This window comes from Macaca nemestrina, chromosome 7 (assembly GCF_043159975.1).
Source record: "Macaca nemestrina isolate mMacNem1 chromosome 7, mMacNem.hap1, whole genome shotgun sequence".
Taxonomy (NCBI): domain Eukaryota; kingdom Metazoa; phylum Chordata; class Mammalia; order Primates; family Cercopithecidae; genus Macaca; species Macaca nemestrina.
Window position 1 is genome coordinate 99,908,135 of NC_092131.1, and position 23,896 is coordinate 99,932,030.

The 23,896-nt window shown below is 41.2% G+C and overlaps 1 long non-coding RNA gene across 3 annotated transcripts in view; it reads right to left on the reverse strand.

Moving 5' to 3' along the window:
• The window catches only part of LOC105479334 (uncharacterized), a 235,602-nt gene that overhangs the window by 35,373 nt on the left and 176,333 nt on the right, over nt 1–23,896 (reverse strand). For all 3 annotated transcript variants that reach the window (XR_985810.2, XR_985809.2, XR_011626126.1), the window contains one exon: nt 9,196–9,338. This is a non-coding gene — a long non-coding RNA (uncharacterized lncRNA). The remainder of the gene's footprint in view (nt 1–9,195; nt 9,339–23,896) is intronic.

Sequence of the window (23,896 nt, forward strand, 5' to 3'; positions counted from 1 at the left end):
ATCCAGAGATGGTCATGTGATCCAAGCCAGCCCAGCCTAAGTCCATTCCCAGGAATATAAATCATTGCGATGGGAAAAGTTTATTTTTCTACACAGCTTGCTAAAATGAGATAATGTTAGCTCAGATCCATCTTAAACCCAAAAATTAAATTAGCATGTTAAAATAGTTTTTAAAAATTTAGGAGAATATTTGGAAATGTTAAAATGTTAGATATTAGACAATTGGAATTGTCTAATAAACAAAGTACCTAACAATGTCCACAGCAATTAAAAAGATCATCATAATACTGTCATATTATAATGGCTTTCGTGTCATTTGAAACTCTTTCCAAATGTCACTTTTATGTTTCATGTTGGCCCTGTTACATAAATGCTTCTGGGCAGACCAAAAACATTTTCTTTTTTTTTTTTTTTTTTTTTTTTGAGACGGAATCTCACGCTGTTGCCCAGGCTGGAGTGCAGTGGGGCGATCTCGGCTCACTGCAAGCTCCGCCTCCCGGGTTCCCGCCATTCTCCTGCCTCAGCCTCCTGAGTAGCTGGGACTACAGGCGCCCGCCACTGCGCCCGGCTAATTTTTTGTATTTTTAGTAGAGACGGGGTTTCACTGTGGTCTCGATCTCCTGACCTTGTGATCCGCCCGCCTCGGCCTCCCAAAGTGCTGGGATTACAGGCTTGAGCCACCGCGCCCGGCCAAACATTTTCTTTATTAGATTCTAGAGGCAACTGGATGTTGGTGTTATCAAAGGCAATTTGCATGTATAATTCACAGAATGTTTTGCAATCTTTCTGATTTAATGATTCAGTAGAAATGATCAAATAATCCTCTCATCATAACTGTAGAAGATAAATACAATGATCTATTTTTCCATCATAATTTGTCCTTGAAATATACATTTTTGTCACATTATGTTTGAAGTTAAAACCAAGAAGCTTGTACTGTTAAGTGGTTTGTGGGAGGGAAGCAATTGCCTCAGAAGAATTTTTTTTTTTAAATACTTACATTTTGGGACTATTATTGGAGACAAACTGATTTCAAAATGTTAACAAGATCTATGCCAGGTTCTCTGATCTTTGGATTTACTTCGACTTCCTAAAGTAAATGTGAAGTTTTGATGTTGTGGTTTTCTCCTTTCCTCTCTTTTTCCCTTTTATGCTATTTATAATAGGATATTACCTGTCTTATCATAGGACCATACCTCAAACCCAAAACCCCGATGTATATGGGCTGCCTCTTTTTTCTTATTGGCACAAGGATGGCATTTCAATCTTCCTGCAATGTCCAAACCAGGGCCACCTTTGCTTAAGGAAATAAAATCTCTCAGAACGGATCCCTTGGCTATCTCCCTCTGTTTATTCTTTCTTCAAGTTAGTTCTCCCTGTCTGTGTGTGGTAGGCAGGCCCACCACAATTTTGAAATAAGCTTCTAATTTAGTATTCATCCTCTTGCTATAAAGAATGTTGAGCCATAAATACCATCAGAGATGGTGAATGATGTTTCAAAATATTTTCAATCAAACAAGATGTAGTTCTTTCCTGAAAGCCAACTCTGAAGAAGCTAGCAAAACAAAATACGTAATAGATCTTTGGCCCTTTGTTTGGGATGAGATCATACTGGTTGGGACTGCATGACTGGCAGGGTTATCAAAGAGCATTCTGTGGTCTTTGTTCACTTAACGCCTATAGTAGTTTCCTAGGGCTGCTATAACGAATGACCACAAACTTGGTGGCTTAAAATCATAGGCATTTATTCTCTCACAGTTCTGGAGGCCAGAAGTCTGAAATCAAGGTGTCAGTAGGCCCATGTTCCTTCTGAAGTCTTCAGGGGAGAATTAATGCCTCTCCCAACTTCTGGGAGCTTCAGGTGTTCTTTGGCTTGTGGCTGTGTGACTCCAGTCTCTGTCTCCATCTTCACATGCCTTTCTCTTCCTTCTCAAATTTTCCTCTGTCTTTCTCTTATAAGGACACAGGATTACATTTAGGCTCCCCTGCCTACACCTGGAAATTCAGGTAATCTCATCTGATGATCCTTAATTCTATCTACAAAATTCCTTTTACCAAATAAGATCACATTAAAAAAATATACCTGTTTTTTGGGTTGTGATCATTCAACCCACTAAAATGCCTAACGGTATTTCATTTGAAAATGCATTGTCAGCCAGGCGCAGTGGCTCATACCTATAATCCCAGCACTTTGGAAGGCCGAGGTGGGTGAATCACGAGGTCAAGAGATCAAGACCATCCTGGCCAACATGGTGAAACCCCGTCTCTACTAAAAATACAAAAATTAGCTGGGTGTGGTGGTGCACACCTGTAGTCCTAGCTACTCTGGAGGCTGAGGCAGGAGAATTGCATGAACCCGGGGAGCGGAGGTTGCAGTGAGCTGAGATCGTGCCACTGCACTCTGGCATGGGTAACAGAGCAAGCCTCCGTCTCAAAAAAAAAAAAAAAAAAAGAAAAAGAAAAAGAAAATGCATTGCTTGCAAATTCACCTAAACCAGTGTGGTTAGTCATAATTATTACATTCTTTTTGCAGTTATTGGTAACATCCAGTGGTTGGGCTCAGGTAAGGGCTTTAGGTTTTCTCTCCTGACTCTTCACTACCTGGTAGTAGTTACAATGGAAGCAAGTCCCAAACAAACCAAATTCTGGCACACACATGAACATTCATTACCACCCTAGCAAAGAACATGTGGCCCATTTGATACGGTTTGGATTCATGGCCCTGCCCAAATCTCATGTGGAATTGGAGGAGAGGCCTGTTGCGAGGTGACTGGATCATGGGGGCAGATTTCCCCCTTGCTGTTCTCATGATAGCGAGTGAATTCTCACAAGATCTGATGGTTTAAACATGTGTGGAACTTACCCCTTCGCTTTCTCTCTCTGCTGTTCTGCCATGGTAAGAGGTGCTTTCTTTCCTTTCACCTTCCACCATGATTGTAAGTTTCCTGAGGCCTCCCAGTCATGCTTCCTGTTAAGCCTGCAGAACTGTGAGTCAATTAAAGCTCTTTTATTTGTAAATTACACAGTCTTAGGTAGTTCTTAATAGCAGTGTGAAAACAGACTAATATACCATTAATCCTGTAACTCAATAAATCCTCCATTCTTGGCCATGTCAGGCGCTTCAAACAGCACCTTGTAAGAACTCACCCACAGAACATACAACAATGTTCAGGCAGCAAGATCAAGCTAGCCTTCCCACTCAGCGCTTTTCAAACTGCGGTTTGCATCTCATTACTGTGTTCTCAAACGAATTTAGTGGGTTGCAACCAGCAATAAAAATAACAACAAAACAGAGTAGAATTGAATAGACTATAGCATTATATAAAGTGAGGTAAGAAGCACATTCTTTGGAAAATTTTCCTTTCAGTGTGGGTGTGTGTATATATGTGTACTGAGTCGGTCATGATGTAAGATATACTTATTACTGTGATCTAAAAAGAATGAGAAATTCTTTCCTAAGTGGAACTGGATACAGAATATAATGGAGTCCTTTGGCCTATGGCACCACTCTAACAGGTACAGACTGATGAGCACCTTAGATTCTTGTGGCCCATTATGGAAGGGAGGTTGTTTCTGCATAATTATTTCTAGTCAGTCTACGAAACCACTCATTTTACCAATAAAAAACTATCTTTTATGTCTTTCATGCTAATCAGAAATGTTCTAAAGATAGTTTCAGGCTTGTAGTAGCTTCCGCTAAAACGTTGGCTTCTCATTAAATTCAGTAAAATACTAACTCCCCCTGCAGTGCATATTCCTGATTAGAGCACTTCAACTGTTACTTACCCATATTAAACTATAAACAAAATAATATATGCTGTATGTGCCATAATGTGTGTGCGTGTGTATGTGTGTGTGTGTATCTGCGATACAGACAGGATCAGTTATTCTTTCCTGTCACATGGAAGGCTTGCGGGGAAGATAAGCAAGTTAAAAGAAGGTTGTAATCTAATACACAGCACAATATTGTGTTATAATGGTTGATACTCAATGTAAAAAAAAAAAAACAAAAAAAAACCACAAGAAAATCTACCTCTAGAAGCCTCTCCCACTACTTGAGTTAGCAGATTCATAAACTAGGGCAAGACTAGAGGATTACTAAGGGTATAATTGCAAGTCTAAATGTTCAGTCATATTTCACCAAGTGGTTTCCAGGTTTTCCTATTTCTGTGGAGCACTAGCCAGTCCCTGAAAAAGATTAGTTATTTGCTACTTCAAATATAATAAACATGAAAGGCAAAAACTGAGAGCAGATTATGACTTCCACACTCCACTTTTTGCTGTCCATGAGCTCACTATCTGGAGTTGGTGAGTAACTGCTCTTAGCCTTTGGACATGGTACCCAAAGGCTGACCCCCAGAGTTGTCTCCATAATTTGCAGGGCCCAGTGCAAAATGAAAATGGGAGGTCTCTTGTCCAAAAAGCAGGGGTAAAGCTTGTTTCCTTTTTTCTTTCATCTTTCTCTCAACCTCTCATACTATTTTTTATTTGCTATTTAATTTTGCACCTCCTTGAAAACAGAGAAACTTGAGGGGTGAGCGCTCACCATCGCAGGGGCCTCAAGCCTCACCATAGGTCTCAGAGCACACCTACCAGAGCCCATCCCTCCCTGAGCCTATCCTCAGGGAAGATGCAGTCCATGGGAAGAGAATGGCTCATTTCAGGAGGAGGCTGGAGGTAGGACTGCTCCTGAACTTGGCCACCATGCCTCTGGTGCGTGCTCCTTTGTCCCATTGGATTGCACTTACAAAACACAAATTCAATGATAAAATTGTTACGGATTTCAAGATGGCACCCACAGTCCATTAATTCCCCAACAGGGGCCCTTCTGAGAGTAGAGCCCTGTGTGACTGCACAGGCCACAAGACAACCCTGGTATCTGCCACTTTCCAAGGCCTCTGGTTTCTGGGATCTCTTAAATCAAATTTATAGTTATTTCCAATACCCTCACCAGAGTCAGTGACAAAAACAAGACTTTAATAATAATACTAAGAAATGGCTAAAACTTCTACAGCACTTGCTCTTTGACAATTCATATGACCCGGAATTCAGCCCCTAGAAACTCTTTGGAGTTGAGGCTCAAGTTCACCTTTATACATTTTAGGCTAAACCCTGTAAAATTGTCAATGTTTCACCATTTTTCTTTTTACCAACAAAAACAGCATTTTATAGTGAACATCAGCATTCCACCTACCGTGCCACTTTCATCCCCTTCATGACATCATTCTTTGCTGCTGTTTAAATGTTTATCAAACTCCTCTCAGACCTTCCCACATGATGTCATTAACTAGGCCACATGGGGTGCAACTCCCTTAGCTGCTTGTGTCCTTTGCTTGTGACTTTCCTCACATGCCATTCCACAGGGTGATGTCATTTCCATAGGGTGAGGATCCATGGTTGCAGCAGTCAGGAGGGGCCGGTGCAGAGCCCCTGTGGTAGAGACTTTGACTCCGACGTGCCCTTTAATGGGTTGAGATCTTTGACTGGGGTTGGCCCCATTCTGTTTCTGTTCCTGGACACCCTCACTTTGGTGGTTAAGTGGATGGAAATCATCCTGACATGTCCTGTCTTTGCTCTGTCTTTCCTTCTTCCCACAGTTGGACCCATCTGTAGAAGGTTATTAACTTAAGTCCTAATACCAGCTTCTTTTGATGCCATTTTCTTCTCTTGCATAAAAGATTCTCCTTTCACTCCTTGCACTTCACCCAACAAGGGCTAGTGCCTCAATAGTGAAAAATGAATGAATTAATTGAGGTCCTCTTCTCTATGGCTTGGTCAGCACCAATTGTTATTTTATTAACATTTTTCTTCTCTAAAAGTCAATCATTCCTGATGGTAATGGATGACTTAGTTGGCTCTCCAAGCATATTTAAATACTATAAAAGGTCCAGGCTTAGCAATATATTTATTTGTTGATACTCATATTTAATGCATAGGGACTTAATAATATTAATAAATGATAGAGCGTAGATTTTTAAATTCATCTGTGCAAACATACACATATACATACAATTATACATAAACATATAGGTGTATGCACATATTTATTGCACTGTATAAAACATTATATTGATGTTTCACACCAAGGATGGTCTTCTCAGGGGAATCAAACACTGTGGGAATAAGACATTTAGTATATAAATGACAATTACAGACGGCAGAAAGTGGTAAGTTCCAGAAGAGAGGTACAGGAAAAGACTGTTGTATTAGTCTTGGGAGAGATTCCTTATGTTGGTGATATCACGGAAAACTTGCAATTTAATGTCACATTCCCTCGTGCAGAGGGCATGGAGATACTCAAGGGGTGAGTGCTGATCCTCACAGTGCTCAGGACCTTGTGTCTTAGTGCATGTAAGACCCAAAACCAGTGCGGGAACCAGCAGAACAGTTAGGATTTGGGGTCTGTCCCACCCTATTCCTTTAGGGAGAAGAGAGCTTCATTCCATTAGTACCTAAAAAGGCATCAGGCATTTGAATCATGGAGCCATGTGGTTTCATTTTATTTCATTTCATTTTACAACGTTATTGCCCCATTTTTTTTCATTGAGAAAATTGAGGCTGAGAGCCTAGGTAACCTGCTCAAAGTCAAACAGTAAACAAGTGGCTGAGCTGAACTGTACACAGGTATGTCCACATAAGAAAAGATTTCTCATTTGTGAACAGGACTTAGTCTCACATGAACAACGCTCACCCCCACTTTATGCTGTAAAATCTAAAAGAAACCTTGTGGTAGCTCCTGTGTCCTTAGCACAGTAAGTAAACACAGCTGAAACTCAACATGCCCACCCTCCCAGAGCCCACCAGAGTCCAGAGCTTGTTTTGCCTACACTGGAAGGAATTCGAGGGCCACTGAATTCCTTCGTTGGCTCTTTGGTTCGAGTCCTCAGCCTTCGGCACCACAGATGACCAGATCTATCAAATCCGGAGAGACACTATGACTAAAAGGATTTCACCCCTTTTCGGAGAGCAGAGCCCCTTACACCATCCTGGACCACACTCTCTGTTCATTTGTTTGAAGTTTACATTGAACTGTGATTTCCAGAGCTGGAACAGAGATGCTTTGGGCACAGAAGTCTACCCTGTCCCCTGTCCCCACAAGGCACCTGCCACTGAAAACCATGTGGAGACTGGGGAGTGTCTGCCCTTCTATCTGCAGCCAGAAGGCAAACTAAATAAACATGCAGAACACTTGAATGAAGAGCCCACAGATGCACCCCCACCTTTCCTAATCACCCGCTGGATTTCCACCTACAAATCCTCCCCCGGGCCAGCCACCGCTTTCAGCAAGGCTGACAGCTCTGCTTGCTGCCCCTGCTTCTCACCCTCTCCAGGGCAACTGTGATCCAGACCCACCAGCACCGCTGCCTCCCTCACCCACTCAAAAGAACAGCTTGAAAAATCCATTTGAATGAAATGGCTTGATTACAATGGGGAGACAATTGGTTGAATAAAGTCAATTATCTCTCTGGTGACAGGTGCCCACTTTGAAGTCTAGGCACCTGCTGGCATAATCACTAAGGCTGACATTTCCAGACCTTTATTAAAAGGGGAATAATAGTATGCCAGGCCTGAATTTTGTTGTTGTTGTTTGTATTTTTTTTTAAAGCAGAGCAGAAGGGAGAGTGTAGTCTGCAGCTGCTGGGTCATTACCTCTCCTTAGCTAGCAGGTCAGGAACTGGGCCTTTGGATGCTGCCAGGGCTGTCAGAGGCTCCGACTGAGGCTGGTGCTGTCTAAGGTAACTGACTCTAGGCAGCAGAGCCGAAGGACTGTGCTTACAGCTTTAAGAGCCTTAACTACTCAAACCTGGAGAGCATTCAGATATGAATATTTAGTAACAGGAACAAGGGAATCAGGCACATCTTATTAATCCAATTAGGGAGACATAATGGAAAACAGGAAACAAATAAACAAATGATTTCTCCACAGCTGGGATGGTATTCCCATGTCCCGTCACTTTCACCAGTAGCCTATATGCTCAGCCTCACTTTACTGCTGACCCAATCTCCTTCCCTCTGCCAAGACCCTCTGTTCACTTTCTCCACCCTTACTCACCCAGACAAATGGACTCTGCGATTGTTAGAGTAGCAGATGGTTAAAGTAGGAGTGGGAGGTAGCAGCAGTAGGAATGTCTGGGGACCAAGGAGTGAAAGCAAAGTTGTTTATTCAACTAAAATATATTACTGAGTTAGTCTTGCACAGATAATACATTATGCTACCTGCCCTCTAGAAGTTCATACCTTAAAACACGAGTTAAAAACTTGTAGTGCTTAAGGATCAGGCAGGTATTATTATAAATGTGTGATGGTAGCTGATGTATAATAGGGACCAGTGGGGACTGTGGAAAACTAGAGAATCCTTGTCTGTCTAAAAGAGGCCACCTGGATTCAGCTCCAGCCATGAGTTGTCAAGTGATCTTGCAGGCCCAGTGTTGACAGAGCTTGAAATATTGCAAGAGAAGTTGGGATCTGAATTTTTTTTTTTTTTTTTTTTTGAGACAGAGTTTCACTGATGTTGCCCGGGCTGGAGTGCAATGGCACAATCTCGGCTCACTGCAACCTCTGCCTCTCGAATTCAAGTGATTCTCCTGCCTCAGCCTCCCAAGCCTCCCAAGTATCATTAGCATGCCACCAGGCCTGGCTAATATTTGTATTTTTAATAGAGATGGGGGTTTCATCACACTGGTCAGGCTGGTCTTGAACTGACCTCAGGTGATCTGTCTGCCTCGGCCTCCCAAAGCGCTGGGATTACGGGCTTAAGCCACCGCACCCAGCTGGGATCTGGATTTTATATGACACTTGTTGATACTTTGAAGAGTGTGTTAGCCTACAAAGCACATATGTGGTTTGTCGGCCACCATTTTATGATCCACATTCCAGAATGAGTTGACTTTCTATCCTAGAGGAGTTTTAACCAGGGGGAGTCACCATGATCATCATCCTATTTACCATTCATTAAATGTTGCAACATGCCATATTCATTCATTATCTCATGTATCCTCATACTATATACAATGAGGGCATTATTATTTTGATGTTATGCATGAGAAAACTGAGCCTATGTGATAGCTATCAATCAAATTCAAGGCAAGAAACAGAAGGGACATGCAAACTTGGAAATTAAGAAAAATGTAAAAAAAGGATTCACTACAAAGGAGGGGGCAAAGCTGGAGAACTCAACAAAGCATGATACAGTACCTTGGTGCAAGCAACAGCAGACAGCTGTTTCCACCTCTATACTTGAAGACACAGGAGAGAGTGGTTCCACAACCCACTGGGAGTAGCTGCATTGAGAGGGGTGCTGGACAGCAGTGGTGGCCTTTGGGAGTCCTGCTCAGTGACTATGCAGAAAGAGAAACAGGGAAAAAATATATTGACGTCACTCTCCTTTCCACCTCTGATGTACATCGACCCATTGGCCCAACCAACTGGAAGCCCGAGGGGAAGGGAACCTTCTGACACAGTCAGTTACCACTCAGCATCCTGGGCATAGAGCAAGGAATAGAAGGGCAGAGAGTAGATCTAGAGGGACAAAGGCAAATCATCTAGCATATCCCTTAGCCAAGAGTCCAGATCCAGTAAGCGGTGAACCCAGGTTTAGCTGACACAGCTGTGTCTATTCTTGCTACTGGACCAAACAGGCCCCTTTGTCCTGAAAAACAAAGACTATCTCTGGCTCTCTATCTAGACATTGTCCTGTACTTACATGTAAGTGGTATCTTAATTTATATCAACTCATTGCAGGTCATATCTAGGTTGTATAGTGTAATATTTAAGATCGCAAAGGTTCTTGAATCAAGCAATACTGGATTTAAATTTCTATATGTACATTTTACTAGTGGTCTGACTTTGCAGAAGTCACTTAATCTTGAGACTCTTTATTGTTAGTCTCAGTATTCTATCATTTACAATGGGAATAATTGTACCAAACACATAGAATTTTATGTATAATGAGATTATATAAACAGAACACTTCATACAATGTCCAGCTCATAGAGTTAAATAAATGATTGTCACAATTATTATGTGAATGATATTATTAGAAAATGTATTTTCTTTCAAGATTCTTAGCTCACATTCTCATCAAAGATTCACATAGCCAGAAGGCAAACTAAATAAACATACAGAACACTTGAATCAAGAAAGAACACAGAGGCACCCCCACATTTCCCTAATCACACTTTGGTTTTTCCTCCTACATATCCTCCCCTGGGCCAGGCACTGCTTTCAGCAAGGCTGACAGCTCCGCTCACTGCCTCTCTTCTCCTTTTCACCTGAGATAATATTTTTTTGTGATTCATTTGGCCAAACCCAAAATATGCAAGCACATTAACAACAGCAGTATTGCGACAGTGGTTTATTAACACATCAAAGAGAAACACATTCAAAGGGCTAATTTCAGTCTTTTATTAAGCCCTATGCAAGAAGAGACTGGGAGAAACAGGGTCAATGGATCACAAGCTCTTTAGGGCTCAAGAGTGGGATGCAACTGTCTGTCAAAAGGGCAAATAGATTAAATTTTCCTTCTGTTCTGGGTTCAAGCTAGGTTTACTTCTGGCACCGTATTTAGAGATGGACAATAAAATTCTGAAATATATCCAGAAAAATATGATCAGCTTGATTAGAGAACCTGAACCCATGTCACAAATGTAATAATTAAAGGAGCTTATTTCATTTGGATTGGAGAAGATATTTGGTGGGGCATATGAGTGCCTTCATGTCATCGAAGAAGACAGGATGAGTTCTTCAACTGCTGCAGTGAATAGAACCTGGCCCAGCACTGTGACCTCCTAAGAACATCAAGAGTGGCTCAGTATAAAGAATAACTTTCTGCCCTGAATTTGAATGCCTGCCTCAAAGAGTATCAGTTGCTTCTCCCTGAGGGTGTCCAAGAAGACTCATTTTGAAAGAGCACTCATTGAATATAGATGAATATTTCAATGGTACTACAGGCTTACACGAGGAATTGAAAGCTTATGTCTATGATCCTCCTGTGCGCCTAATGCTCAGTGGGCACACACATGAGACTGCAGCTTCTCTTGCAAAATTGGAAGCTCTGTCAACACTGGGCCTGCATGACCACATGCAACTCCCAGCCAGAGCTGAATCCAGATGGCTTCTCTTAGACAAGGGCTCTCTGCTTTGTCACAGTATCCAACAGTCCCTATTATATATCAGGTGGCTTTACCCATTTATAATACCTGCCTGGCCCTGTAACAGCACAAGTTTTCAACTTGTGATCTAAATTATGAACTTCTAGAGGGAAAGTGCCATAGTGTATTCTTCTCTGTGCCTGAACTCAGTCATGTATTTTAGTTCCTAATATGGTCACTGCCTCATTAATGCCTATTTAAATGGAATGTTGTATGGATCACCCTCTGCCTTTACTTTAGTCTGTCATAGGTTTCAGAATCAGACATTTCAATTTTGGTGGAGGGCAGAATTGAGAAGCAAAAGTCAATTCCTATTACCACATCTTCAATAACTCCCAGTAGGCAGATCACTTCCTCTATTCATTTACTAGTTTATTCTTCTGCCAGTACATTTAAAGAGGAATCACATCATATCAACATAGCATATTTGAACATTCTACCCATTAACATCTGCAATATCTTTAGACTTCATACATCGTCTGTCAATAATTTGTGTTGACTGTTTTCTGTGTGCAAAGAGCTAGGCCGCAGTATTGGCTAATTGTTGGCACACTTGCTGGTAGCGGTTCTGAAGTCACATTCTCCCCCACCAGGACCCAAAACACAATGTGACACCCATTTGCTGCCCTAAGAGTCTAACAAAATAGAATACTCTCAGGAAATCAAAGACCTTGAGCTTGGGAGTGCACAGAAAAAAGATACACACAGCATCACAGTCTACATATGAGCATAGCTATATTAACTTTGTCATTTTGTTCTGATTGTTGATATTGCTATCGCTACCACCACCATTACTACAGTTGCTTCTATTTTGGGTTCAGACAGTTCCTGTGAAGCTGCCGCCAACTGACAAACACTGGTGTCAACCACACATATCTGACTCCCTGAAGTGATTTGTGTGTGTGTGCGTGGTTGTGCCTATTCTTCTTGGCAGTGACTGAACCCTGAGGCCATAATTCATGGTACTTGCAAAGTTGAGAGTCTTGGTGTGATGGCATAGTGCAAAAGACACAGGGAAGAAAAACACACTCCTGGAAAATAGCATATGCTGTTTTTTAGTGCTGGAGGCCAGGAGCCCAGTGGAGCCGAATGGAGCTCCATACTTGTGAGTGTGAGAATTTGAGTCCAGCACTTTCTCATGTGCTGTTTCACAGTCCAGGATGGCTAGAATGGCAAACTTCCATTGGTGGAAGTTCAAAATATCTGTGAGATGGATAGTTGAGGAAGCAGAGCAGCAAAATAGAAATATATATAATACTGTGTTTAAGGGAATATTTTAAAAAATATTTTCTTGAAACTCAGAGGAATTATATTACACAGAAGACTAAATGACAGAATTCACACCAAGCAGTTGCTCACAGCCTTGTTAGACCTGGGCCTTGAAGTATGGCCATTGTGTGGTAAAGTATGTCTACTCTTGGGTAGAGGGGATGTGTAGAGAATAAAGCTTAATCTCTCTCTTAAGGGGAACCCACTAGTGGAAAAGTCAGAGCACAAAAGACAAAACATTTTAATAACACACCACCAAATATGTGGGACAAACAGCCAGTTTCACATGGGGATGTGATACCAGGCTTTCTCAAAGAGTAGCTTTTGAAAAATAAGGAATATTTGTGAGAGAAATAAAAATGTAGATAGCAATTGCACGGCAATCCCTGGATTGTTGAATTTCAGAATTCAGAGCTGAAGCTTTCATCTAACAATTCTAATATATGAATATTGTATCCTTTAAGTTCAATGATCAATGAGTAAACAATGACTACGTAACATTTCATGCAAACTATCCCAGTGAACAAGACAGATAGGATCCTTGTTTTCTTTGGGTTTTTATATTCTAGAGAATGAAGATAGATAATAAATAAGCCAAAAAAATTGGCAGGATAGTTTCTGGTAATGATAAGCACTGTAATGGAAATGAGACAGGCAGCCTGAGATGGGGTGGTAGGGAGGACAGAAGGGTGGGCTGCTTCTTTAGATTGTTAAGTCTGAAGACATCTGTGAATCAAGCACAGAAAGCTGTTTAATAATAAGACCCTGCTGGGGACTAAATGACAATGGATGAGGAATTTGTTTTGAAGTTTTTCCTCATTTCTCTCCACCCCCATTCAACCTCAGCATCGGACTCAGCACAATTCTTACCAAAGTGTTAGGCAATGTGTTAGTCCATTTGCGTTACTTTAACAAAATACCTGATACTGGGTAATTGATGAAGAATAGAAATTTATTTCTCACAGTTCTGGGGGCTGTAAGTCGAAGATCAAGGCACTGGAAGGTTCCCTGTCCAGTGAGGGCTGCTCTCTGCTTCTAAGATGGAACCTTGTTGCTGTGTCTCCCAGAGGGGACGGATATTGTGTCCTCACATGGCAGAAGGGACATAAAGGCAAAAAAGGATCTAATTAATTATCTCCAACCATTTCATATGGTTGCTAATCCATTTATGGGGGTTTCACCCTCATGACTTATTTACTTCCTAAAGGTTCCACATCTTAATACCATCACATTGGGCTGTAAGTTTCAACATGAATTGTGGAGGATACACAAACATTCAAACCATAGCAGGTAGTGATAAGAGCATTAGGCAATAGTGCTCACAGGCATGTTCCTAGAATCTTGGTGGTTCCTCAGAGGTGTCTGGCAGTTCAGAAGAGGACCCAGGTCCAATTATGTTAAATATTGACAAACAATCATCCTTTCTAGAAGAGCAAAAAAAATTTTTCACCAGTGCTCATGCACCCTGAAGAGTAAGAGCCCTGACTTCCAAAGTTAGGGTTAAGGTGCTGGCTCTGACAAGGACTAGACTTTCGACCTTCTTGAGCCTGAGTAGTCTCTGAAATACCCCTCCCAGGGCTCCAATTCTACTTGCCTGTGATGTGACCAGGAGTCTTGAGCTGTGGGGAAGAAGATGAGTTTCCCAGGCTTTGCTTCTTTCTTCCTCCCAACTCCCCACCTCTTACCTGACTCTTAAAAGTTTTCTGGATGTGGATCACCCACACTAGTCCTCCCTCAGGGGAAAACAACAAAGCATTATTGGCCTATAATTTTCCATTTTGGAGATGTTTCTAATGACTATATGATATTACACTGAGTGTCCTCTTTTCTTTTCCTGGACACAGAACCCTGAATTTTGCCTTTGGTTGGAAGTCACCCCCACACACAAATCCAAGGAGTCATGGACCCTAGGGCTCTGATATATGGCCACCTTATAACCTCCTTGCAGAATCTTAGAGATTTCTTTGGCCACCAGACACCCCTTACTCCATCGGGGTATGCAAAGATTCCAAACTCCTCACTCCAAATCATGAGCAACAACAAATATCAGACACAGAGAAGTGCACTTGTAGTAATTTTATATGCTAGAATTCCCAATCTCGTCTTTCCAGTTTGGCCCCATCTCAGCATAACTGTGTGCCATCCATGTGACAAAGGGAGGTCATGGTGGGGAGAATTGCAGACAACTACTCCCTCCAGCATTGACTTCATATTCCACATAGGCCTGCCTCCGTGGTACTGTACACTAAACACCGCAAGATCCTAAACGCTGGAGTTTATATACCAGAAAGAGAAATAGGAATCCTTCTCCTTTCCCCTACACCCTTATACTCACACTCTCCCTATGGATGGCGTGCTCTGACTTGGTGCAAAGTCTGTAGGATAGTGGGCCGAACAGAATGTTTTATCTGATTAAGCAGAGTGAGTGAAACAAGGCAAAGCCACCAAGAAAATCTGTCTCTTGGCACCCTTCTGCCCTGAGAAGGAATGAGTGTGTTTGCCTTTTCTGATCTCCTCATAATTAATATCTGGCCTCCTGTCACTGGTGCTGGGGTGCAGGAGAGGGGTATTGCTTTTTTCTGCTTCCTGAGCCACCTCCTGGGAAGTAGTAAAAGATGTTAATGACAAGAGTATGTAGGGCTTGTGAAATAGGTGGAGAGGTAAAACCAGTTGTGAACAACCCCTAAAAAGTAATAAGGTGCTAATTAAATAATAAGAAGTAATATTTTGGAACAGAGCTACAAGAACTTATGTGTCCAAATGAGTACTGTTTCCTTCAAAGTGGTACCTTTGGGAAAATAAATCGTTATTCCAACAGTGCTGCCATTGATCAAACTATTTCAACAACTGGAATATTTTCCTTCAAGCCAGTTCTAGTAACACCTGAAAACAGACTCATTGGAGCATCACATCTCATTTTTCACAATCAAATCCAACTCCATACAGCTTGAGTATCTATCAGAAGCTTCCAGAGCTGCCTTGTGCGCCTGCAGTTGGGCTCATATGGTGGGCAGCCACAGAGGAGCCATCTCTCACAGTGTCCTCTGTCTTAATCACCCAGTGTCGATGCTATCCCCATGCCTGAGATCTCCCATTCCCACTCCATCAGCGAACCAGTGACCATTTTGGCTTCCTAAACTAGTCCTGAGTCAGTAGGCCCTTTAGATATCAACATTTTTGGCTAAAGTCTTTCCTTCTCAGGGTTCATCTTGGTTATTTTGGCATTGATGGAAATGCACTTTGCAGACTTCCAATAAGGGTAATTAACCAGGAATGTCATGGACCAAGAGCCCCAATTGCTGTGTTCTACATGGGGGTCAGCTTCAGCCACAGTCTTCTCCAAGCTAACCATGGAACAAGGCAGGGATACCATTTCTGAGAGCTATGGGATTTCTCTGATGACCAAATTTGGTTGAAGAATGCCCAGGGACTGCATCAAACCTCCCTTAGACCGCATGACCATCCAAAAGTTTCCATCCAGCCTCCTCCCCTCTCTCCCTTACTTAGGATCAGATTTGCATTGAGGACTGAAGACCCTCCAGCACTCTATTTTTTTCTCAGGTGGGCATATCTCTTCATAAGAAGCCTTGTACATTTCATCTCATCTTGGCATCTGCTTCTCAGACTAACAGAGTCCTTCTATTTGTTTCCCCAGTTTAAGCTTCTTCTGATTTCCAGTTCTCACACATCTGTAGCCCTCCTTCCTTAACCAGGACACTCAGTGTCCAGGGACTCTAAAATAAATCCAGAAGCATCCATTCCGGCCACCCCCTGACCTGAACCTCAGAGGGCGTTTAACTTCATCCTTTTAGAATAAGAGTTTATTTAACTTTAGGCTATTTGCTGTATGAATCCTTCGCAGCTGACAATTTGCAGTATTGAGAATATCTCAAAATGGCACATGAACTCTAGAGGTTCTTCCCAAGAGGAGATCCACATCCTCACTACCACCCTGAGTCCTGGAAACATCACTAGAACAAATATCTAGTATCTGATAAGAACTACTTCAAAGACACCACCATCCATTTGACTATTCTAATGTATTTGTTTAAAAAAATGGTGGGATTTTATAGCCTCATCTAATGTACTAGAAATACATAAACAAGCAGAGAAGAAGAAAAGGCTGTCCTGAGCCAAATATAGCCCATTTACTTGGGTTGGGAAAGAAGGAATTATTGTTAATATGAATTGACTGATCTGAGTTAGAGGGAAGCACCCCAAACTTCCTGCCCAAGAAAACTGCTCCGGTTTTCAAAATCCAGTTCCCACACCTTTCTAGAACTTTATAGCTCATGGCTCTATTACAGACACTAACCTAGGTACAGAGTTGTTACTGACCACCCCATCAGGAGTATGCAAAACACTCAGCTCTGTTTGCACACCCAGAGATGCCCAATTTATTAAAGATCCAGTCCTTCCTACTCTTTTATGAGCTCATCCCCTACTTTCAGGTACATTTTAGAAGAAAAACTTAGAGCCATTCCCATTCCAAAAAGTTAATCAATTGGGATTCTTTATTCATGATCTGATCGTTGGGATGAAATATCTCAAGGAAAAGCAGGGTAAGTAGTTGCACGGCTCGATCCAGAAAATATGCAAAAGATGTCTGTATTGCTAGGAACCCATTTCAGGATTTAAAAATGCTTACCCAGGGCTAAAGTTTCTGGATGATCCTCCCATTCACCACCTGTGTGCAGAGACTATGAAAATAGAAGGGAGAGGAACCAAATGCTGCCTCTCCAAGCTTCACATAAGAAAATAGAGGGAAAACGTAAGTGTGCAATCCAGGGCAAACAGCATCAAATAGAACCACAAGAGATAAGAACATTTCGGTGTCTGAGAGTCATCATCTATGAGACTTCCTTAGACTCTACTGAATCGCTGCATCATTTTGGTGTTCCATTGCCCAAAAGCTTCCCCACTGAGCTAGGGTGAAAAGTGGGTAAAATTCAGTCCTGCTTGGATTATCAAATTATATTCAACAGTTTAAAATAAAATGTCCTGGACTTCCTACTAGGGAGTAAACTTTTCAGTGATGGATTTGAGAAGTGTGTATTATCAAATGGCTATGGCGAACAAAAAAACAAAACGAAACAAAACAACAAAAACAAAAAGCAACAAAGGAAGATAGCATCTTTCTTTCCTGTAGAGTTCTAACAATTTGAAAGGGTACCCTAAGATACTTGAGAGCCCCTTCTTTCTTTCTGGTGTTAATAAAACATGTCATTGGGTACATAAACCATCTTGATGTGTTGGTATCTTATATCTATATTTCATTATCTTACATCTGGATGATACAATTGTCTTTGAAAGGGTATTGAAACTACCCTTTATTGAACTACCTGGGAGAAAGCACTCTGAAATATCCCCCTTGCCATAACCAGTCCTGCTGGCCTTAGTTAAATAGGTAAGGCATAAGGTATCTTAACAAAATCGATTACAGGGCCCCAAAGAAATGGATGAGCAATGGCTTTCAAGACCATCACTATTACCAATTGATCCTATTAAAGTGGATGTTTACATCTTATAGGATTCAGTGAGTATTTCAGAAATTTTGTAGAAAAGTATTCCATTGCTCCAAAACCCTTTAAATCGTCATGGCCTTAAACCCTCAATTTGCACTGGGAACACTGAGAAGAAAGGGAGAGCTTGCGGACCAGAGGAGAGCCAAGTGTTGTCACAACCCCTGAACCCTTTGGAGGTCTTCAGGCATCATGTGTAGGAAGGTACTCAGGTTTTCAGGAGCTGTTTAGTGGGGCTTCTGATGCAGCATTTGCTGACCCCATCAGCTCTTTGTCTGCATTAAAACTATAGGTCTTGGGGCCTACAGGTTGAACTATAGCAAGTTCAGGAAGCCCCTCATTTTCACTAGCAGAAGTCTGCCTGATAGTGAGGCTTGATATCCCATCCATAAACTACATTGCTTTGCTGTAGCATGAGGAGCCAGTAGCACAGCCTGTATTTTGCTTCAACATGGGAAGAGTTTGGTATTTCATTGGTAAAACTCCAGACGATGTAATTGGTTTGTGTTTGGGTTATCTTGTATAAAATAAAATAAAAATTAGTTTTAAAGGTTAGAGTCCCTCAGTGTGCAATATTCTTACACTGTGTGCAGCCTGAGAGACCTGGGACCCATGGAAGGAACAGCCAGCTTACATCACAGTGTGAGACACGTGTTCATTGACAGATAATGGGACTCATCAGCCACACTTTTAAAAATTGGTATTTTTCCTGCTGAGCAGCTACTGTTGAATTCATATATGTTAAATGGTTGTGTAGCAGGTTTGAAATTTACAAACATAAAATTAGATGTGCAAGAATATAACTTTAATGTTCTGTAACTGAACACCTTCATCAATCAGGATATGCTAACTACAGTAACAAACAACCCCCAAGTCCCAGTAGCTTAAAGGTTTATAAACAAAGGTTTATTTCCCACTCATGACACATGTCTAGTGTAGGTCTATTGTAGTCATTTACAACCCCAGAGTGATAAAATCTTTATCATCTCATGCCGTAACTATCTTAATATAAGTCTTCATGGTCTCCATGGTCGAGGCAGAGAGCAGGGAGAGTCGTGCTACAGCCCATAAGTGCTTCCACACACAAATGATATACATCATTTCCATTTGTATTTCACAGTCCAAAGGAAAATGAATGGCCACACGCAAAACTTTATAGAAGTATGTGTCCCAAAGGAGAGGAAACAGACACTTTCATAAGCACTAGTAATGTTTACTATACCATCTTAGCTTTGGAGCTACCATTTCCACTGATGTTAAGCATTTCTTAATTTTGGCACTTAAACAGGATCACTGTAAGTGCTAGGCAAGTCAGGGTCCAAGGGTCCTGCTCCTCCCTTCCAATATGATTTCTGTCTCTATCCGTTCTATGTAGTAATTCTGGAATCCCTGCTGAAGATGACTCAGACCCTTCTGGCTTAAATTGTCTCCTTGGGATATTTAATCAGTTTGGGATTTAAACTCACTCAATCAGAGCTGTAGTCTTCTCACTCTCTCTCTCCCACTGCCCCCAACTCAAGCTGGGGAAGTGGCATGGGAAAATCATCTCAAGGCTCAAATAAAATTTCCTGATTATGTGGGCCATCTGAGCAGGGAAAGAATCAACAATCAATGTAAACTTTGGGGCTGTGGAGGGGAGTTATCATAAGATTTGAGGACATGGCTTCCAACTGTAAGACTGAGTCTCAAAGCACTGAGAATAACTTTCTTCCATGGAAAACTGACCTGGAAATAACGCAAAACAACACACCTCCAGTTAAGTGTGGGGAAAACCTTGTCTTTTCAACCTGACAGCTGGAACCTTGGATATGCATTTGCAGTGATGGATCACTTCAGTCGTTTTGTAGAATCTTATCCTACCCAGAGATTCTGGACTAGGAGCCAAACAGAAATCCAAGATAAATTGAGACAAATGTTCCTCAATATATCAGTTTCCTGTTGGCACTCACTCTGATCATGAAAAGACTTTGAGGGTCTACTACTCTATCTAGTATTCCAGTTAGCTGGGATAGAAATGTTCCAAATTATACCTTATCTCCATCAAAGGGATCTTCAAGTGAAATATTTAACCAAATGATATTTTACCAAGGGCACTGTAGCCATATAAGGATATTTTTATATTAAAACCAACATGTAGAATTTACTCTTCATGATTCAAAATAGTTATGTGCTCCGCATTTGAGCAGGACTGCAATTATCCATTGATACCTGCTTTGAGATGCAAGAGGTATTTGGAGGTTTGGGAAATCTTTCCCAATGTAAAGCCAAAAGAAAAAGAAAAATTCAAGCCATTTTTCAGTTTGCTACATCTCAACTGTCTTTAACAGTGATGACAAGTGTGATGTCTGCATCTGAAGACAAGAGCTTCAAAAAAGGCATCAAATAACATGCTTAATTTGGGCATTCTTGGTAAACATAAAGTATCTGGCCAGTTGAAAACTGCTCCCATCAAATGGTACAAAAGGGGCTACTATAACGAATTGGTTGAGAAGACCTTGAGTTTGGCCAAATCAAAGGATTCAGATAAATGGCTAATTGCCCTTAGATTACTGAAGGAAAGGGCTAGCTTTCTGTCACTAAGTTCAGAAAATGGAAGCCAGGACATTTAAAACAGTCACAGGGAGGAATCTTGAAAGATGCCAAGATGCATGTAAAACCTCACTGAGAGCAGAGTCGAGTGGAGCAGAACCTCAGGGCTAGTAGTCTGCACTGATGACACCCAAGATTTAGGAGCCAACTAGCTCATGTCACTGGCCTGAAATTTAACATGTGGCATTAGAGTCAGATATCCAGCACTGCATGTCCTTGGCACATATTAAGAATCAGGGTAACAAGGAGGCCAGGCACAGTGGCTCACACTTGTAATCCCAGCACTTTGGGAGGCTGAGGCAGGTGGATCATGAGGTCAGGAGTTTGAGACCAGCCTGGCCAACATAGTGAAACCCCCATCTCTACTAAAAATACACATAAAAATATTAGTTGGGTATGGTGGCAGGTGTCTGTAATCCCAACTACTCAGGAGGCTAAGGCAGGAGAATCACTTGAACCCGGGAGGCAGAGGTTGCAGTGAGCCGAGATCGTGCAACTGCACTCCAGCCTAGGTGACAGAGGTAGACTCTATCTAAAAACAACAACAACAACAACAACAACAACAACAAGAAAAGAAAAGAAAAAAAAAAAGAATCAGGGTAACAAGGGGTCTTGTTCTGGGAAATTACCACCAATACAAGGGAAGGCCCTCAATCAAGAATTGCTCTTTGTCAACGAGGAGTCTTGCTAGATAAGAAGCCCCTAGGTTTCATGGAGGAACATGTCCTTTTCAAATCCTGGACCAAGCAACTACATTTCTCTGGTGACATCATAAGATTGCAATGGTCACAGTGGCAATGGACAGTGGAGCCCAAGAGGCACAGAGCAGTGGCTCCAGTTTTGTTTCAACCAAGCAATTGTGTCTCAGATTGACGTGCTAGACTGTAGGGGCCCTGAGAGCTTGGAATTTTCACAGAAGCTGTGGGAATCCTAGAGGTCAAAAAAATTAACAGCCTTGGCAAAGTAATATGGGCTTGAGCCATTTGATGAAAAGAATAAGAAGATATCCTCTTCCTTAGAAGTCCAAACTGTCGAGGTAGAACATCTTTGTTACAGAGCTTCTTAGGTGTTTGTTGGTCTCTTCAACTAGAATTTGAATTGCTAGAAAGTAGAGAAACCATGTTCATTCATCACTGTGTATTCTAGAATAGGTTACAATTCTTTACAGTAGAGGTCACCATTTTCTGTAAAAGGCCAGATAGTAAATAGCTTAGTCTTTGTGGGGCAGATAATCTTTGTTGCAGCTACTCAACTCTCATTGTATTGCAAAAGTGGCCGTAGATGACACACAAATAAATGGGCATAACTGTGTTCCAATAAAACTTTATTTACAAAAACAACAGGCCACAGGATCATAGTTTTCTGACCTTGCTTCCCTGGTGGAAAGACGATAAGTTCTGAGGCAAGATAATCCTTATTTTAGATTCTAGCTCTGCCTCTCACATAACCTTTCCATCAGTTTTCTTTTCTGAACAATAAGGTGTAATAATATACCATACATATAAATGAAAATTATATTTGTGAGAGATCTTGAAAATATTTGGAGCATAAGGAAGTACCCAGTAGATATATTTCCCTAGTAGGTGCTTAATTCATAGAATTTAAATTTGAAGATTTTTTGCTCTAAAAAGTATCTTGACCAATCTTTCCTAGAGAGTTCTTTGCAGCTCATCTAGAGGTCATGTTTGTCATTGATTTCAGCAGACAGGCTGTGCAATCAAAAAAGCTCAAATGGAATTTGGGGGGTAATTCCAATCAAGAGATGTTGATTTAAATCTCTAAGGTCAATGCACTAACTCAAAGTTGAAAGGAATCAGGGAAATGGAGCCTTCAGACTTACTATGTGATTAACTTTCGGGACACAGAAAGAAAGAGCATAATAAATGTGTAGCATTTGCTACACTCTTTTGATGATGAAATTAAAAAAAAAGAGTCTGTAGACATTAGGAGATTGTTCAGGAGACTCTGCTGAATTGGGTTAACGTCTCAACAAATCATCCTCTGATGAATTCCATAATGAGAGCATTTATTGACCTGCACATTGGAGAAAACAACTTACATGAAGAATTTGCTGTAAAATATGTGTTTAATGGGAAGAACAAAGCTAATGTTTGGAATGCCTTTTTGTTTGCCAGGGGTGTAAACAAAGTGTTTAATTTCCCCTTTCTCTCTGTGGAGCTCTGCTTTAAACATTATGCTATAATAGAGGCAATTACCTATGAAGGGACAGATTGTTATGTTCATTTCCAGTGAAAACGGCTAGACTTATGAGCTCTGGCATTGTATGATTCAGTTAAGCATCACAGTCTTGAAGGCTGACACCTAATTCCTCCCAGCCTTTTCAGTGTGCAACGGGCTACTATGCATTAAATCTCTAAGGCCAATGTACTAACTCAAAGTTGACTCAAATGCACAAAAGAGTATGCATTTCTCTTTTGTGATGTTTAGTGTGAACTGGATTGAATATTCCACAAATTGCTCCTTTCTCTATGGATTTTTGTCTTTCCATTTCTTTCACCAAAACTGCTTATGAGATTTTCAAATTTATTTTTGAAAATAATATTGAGGAGTGGTTCCAATCATCTTAATAAAGAAGGTATTGTGGAGAGACATCATGGCAAGGTGTTAGAAGGGTGAATGACCAGTGAAGGGACTTGGTTTCAGTTACCATGCTACTCAACTCCTCAGAGTCTCTGTTTGTTCATTTATAGTATGGGAGAATAATAGCTGTGCTTCAGGCAGAGGAAATTAAATGATAATGAATATAATACACACAGCCTAATAGCAGGCACAAAACATATGATCAAAAAATAGTATCTGTTATTACTTATATATATGTTTATTTACCCAAATCAGTAAGCTACACTATTTTGGATACAGTGAGTTAACTGAGGAAGTAGAACTGCTAAGAAGAATTTCGACAAAGAGTGGAGTTATTCAATAAATATTGCTTGATTTGATTTGGCACAGCCATCATTCTTAGGCTCTGCTGGTTCCGAATTAGGCCATAGATATTTTCTCAGCTATTTTAATTAGAATCAGATGGAGGAAGAAACAGAGGCAATGAATATAAGAATCTGTTTTACATCACTCCCCTGAGGATGGACAGAGGAAATAATAGGTCTTTTCAATGTTTAATTTCAATGACTCAAACAGGAGGAAGGTTGCCAGGACAAATGGAGCTGTTTTGCCTCCTTGGGTGAAGGATAATTTGATACAAGCTCCCTTTTCCAACAATAGAAGTTAGGACCATGACTCAGCAGACCAGGAAAGCAAGAGACTAAAAAAAAGTCTCTGTGTGCCCTCCTGGACTTTGGATTGAAAGCTGCCTGTTTTATCTGGTCTGCTTATCATATTACTCCACAA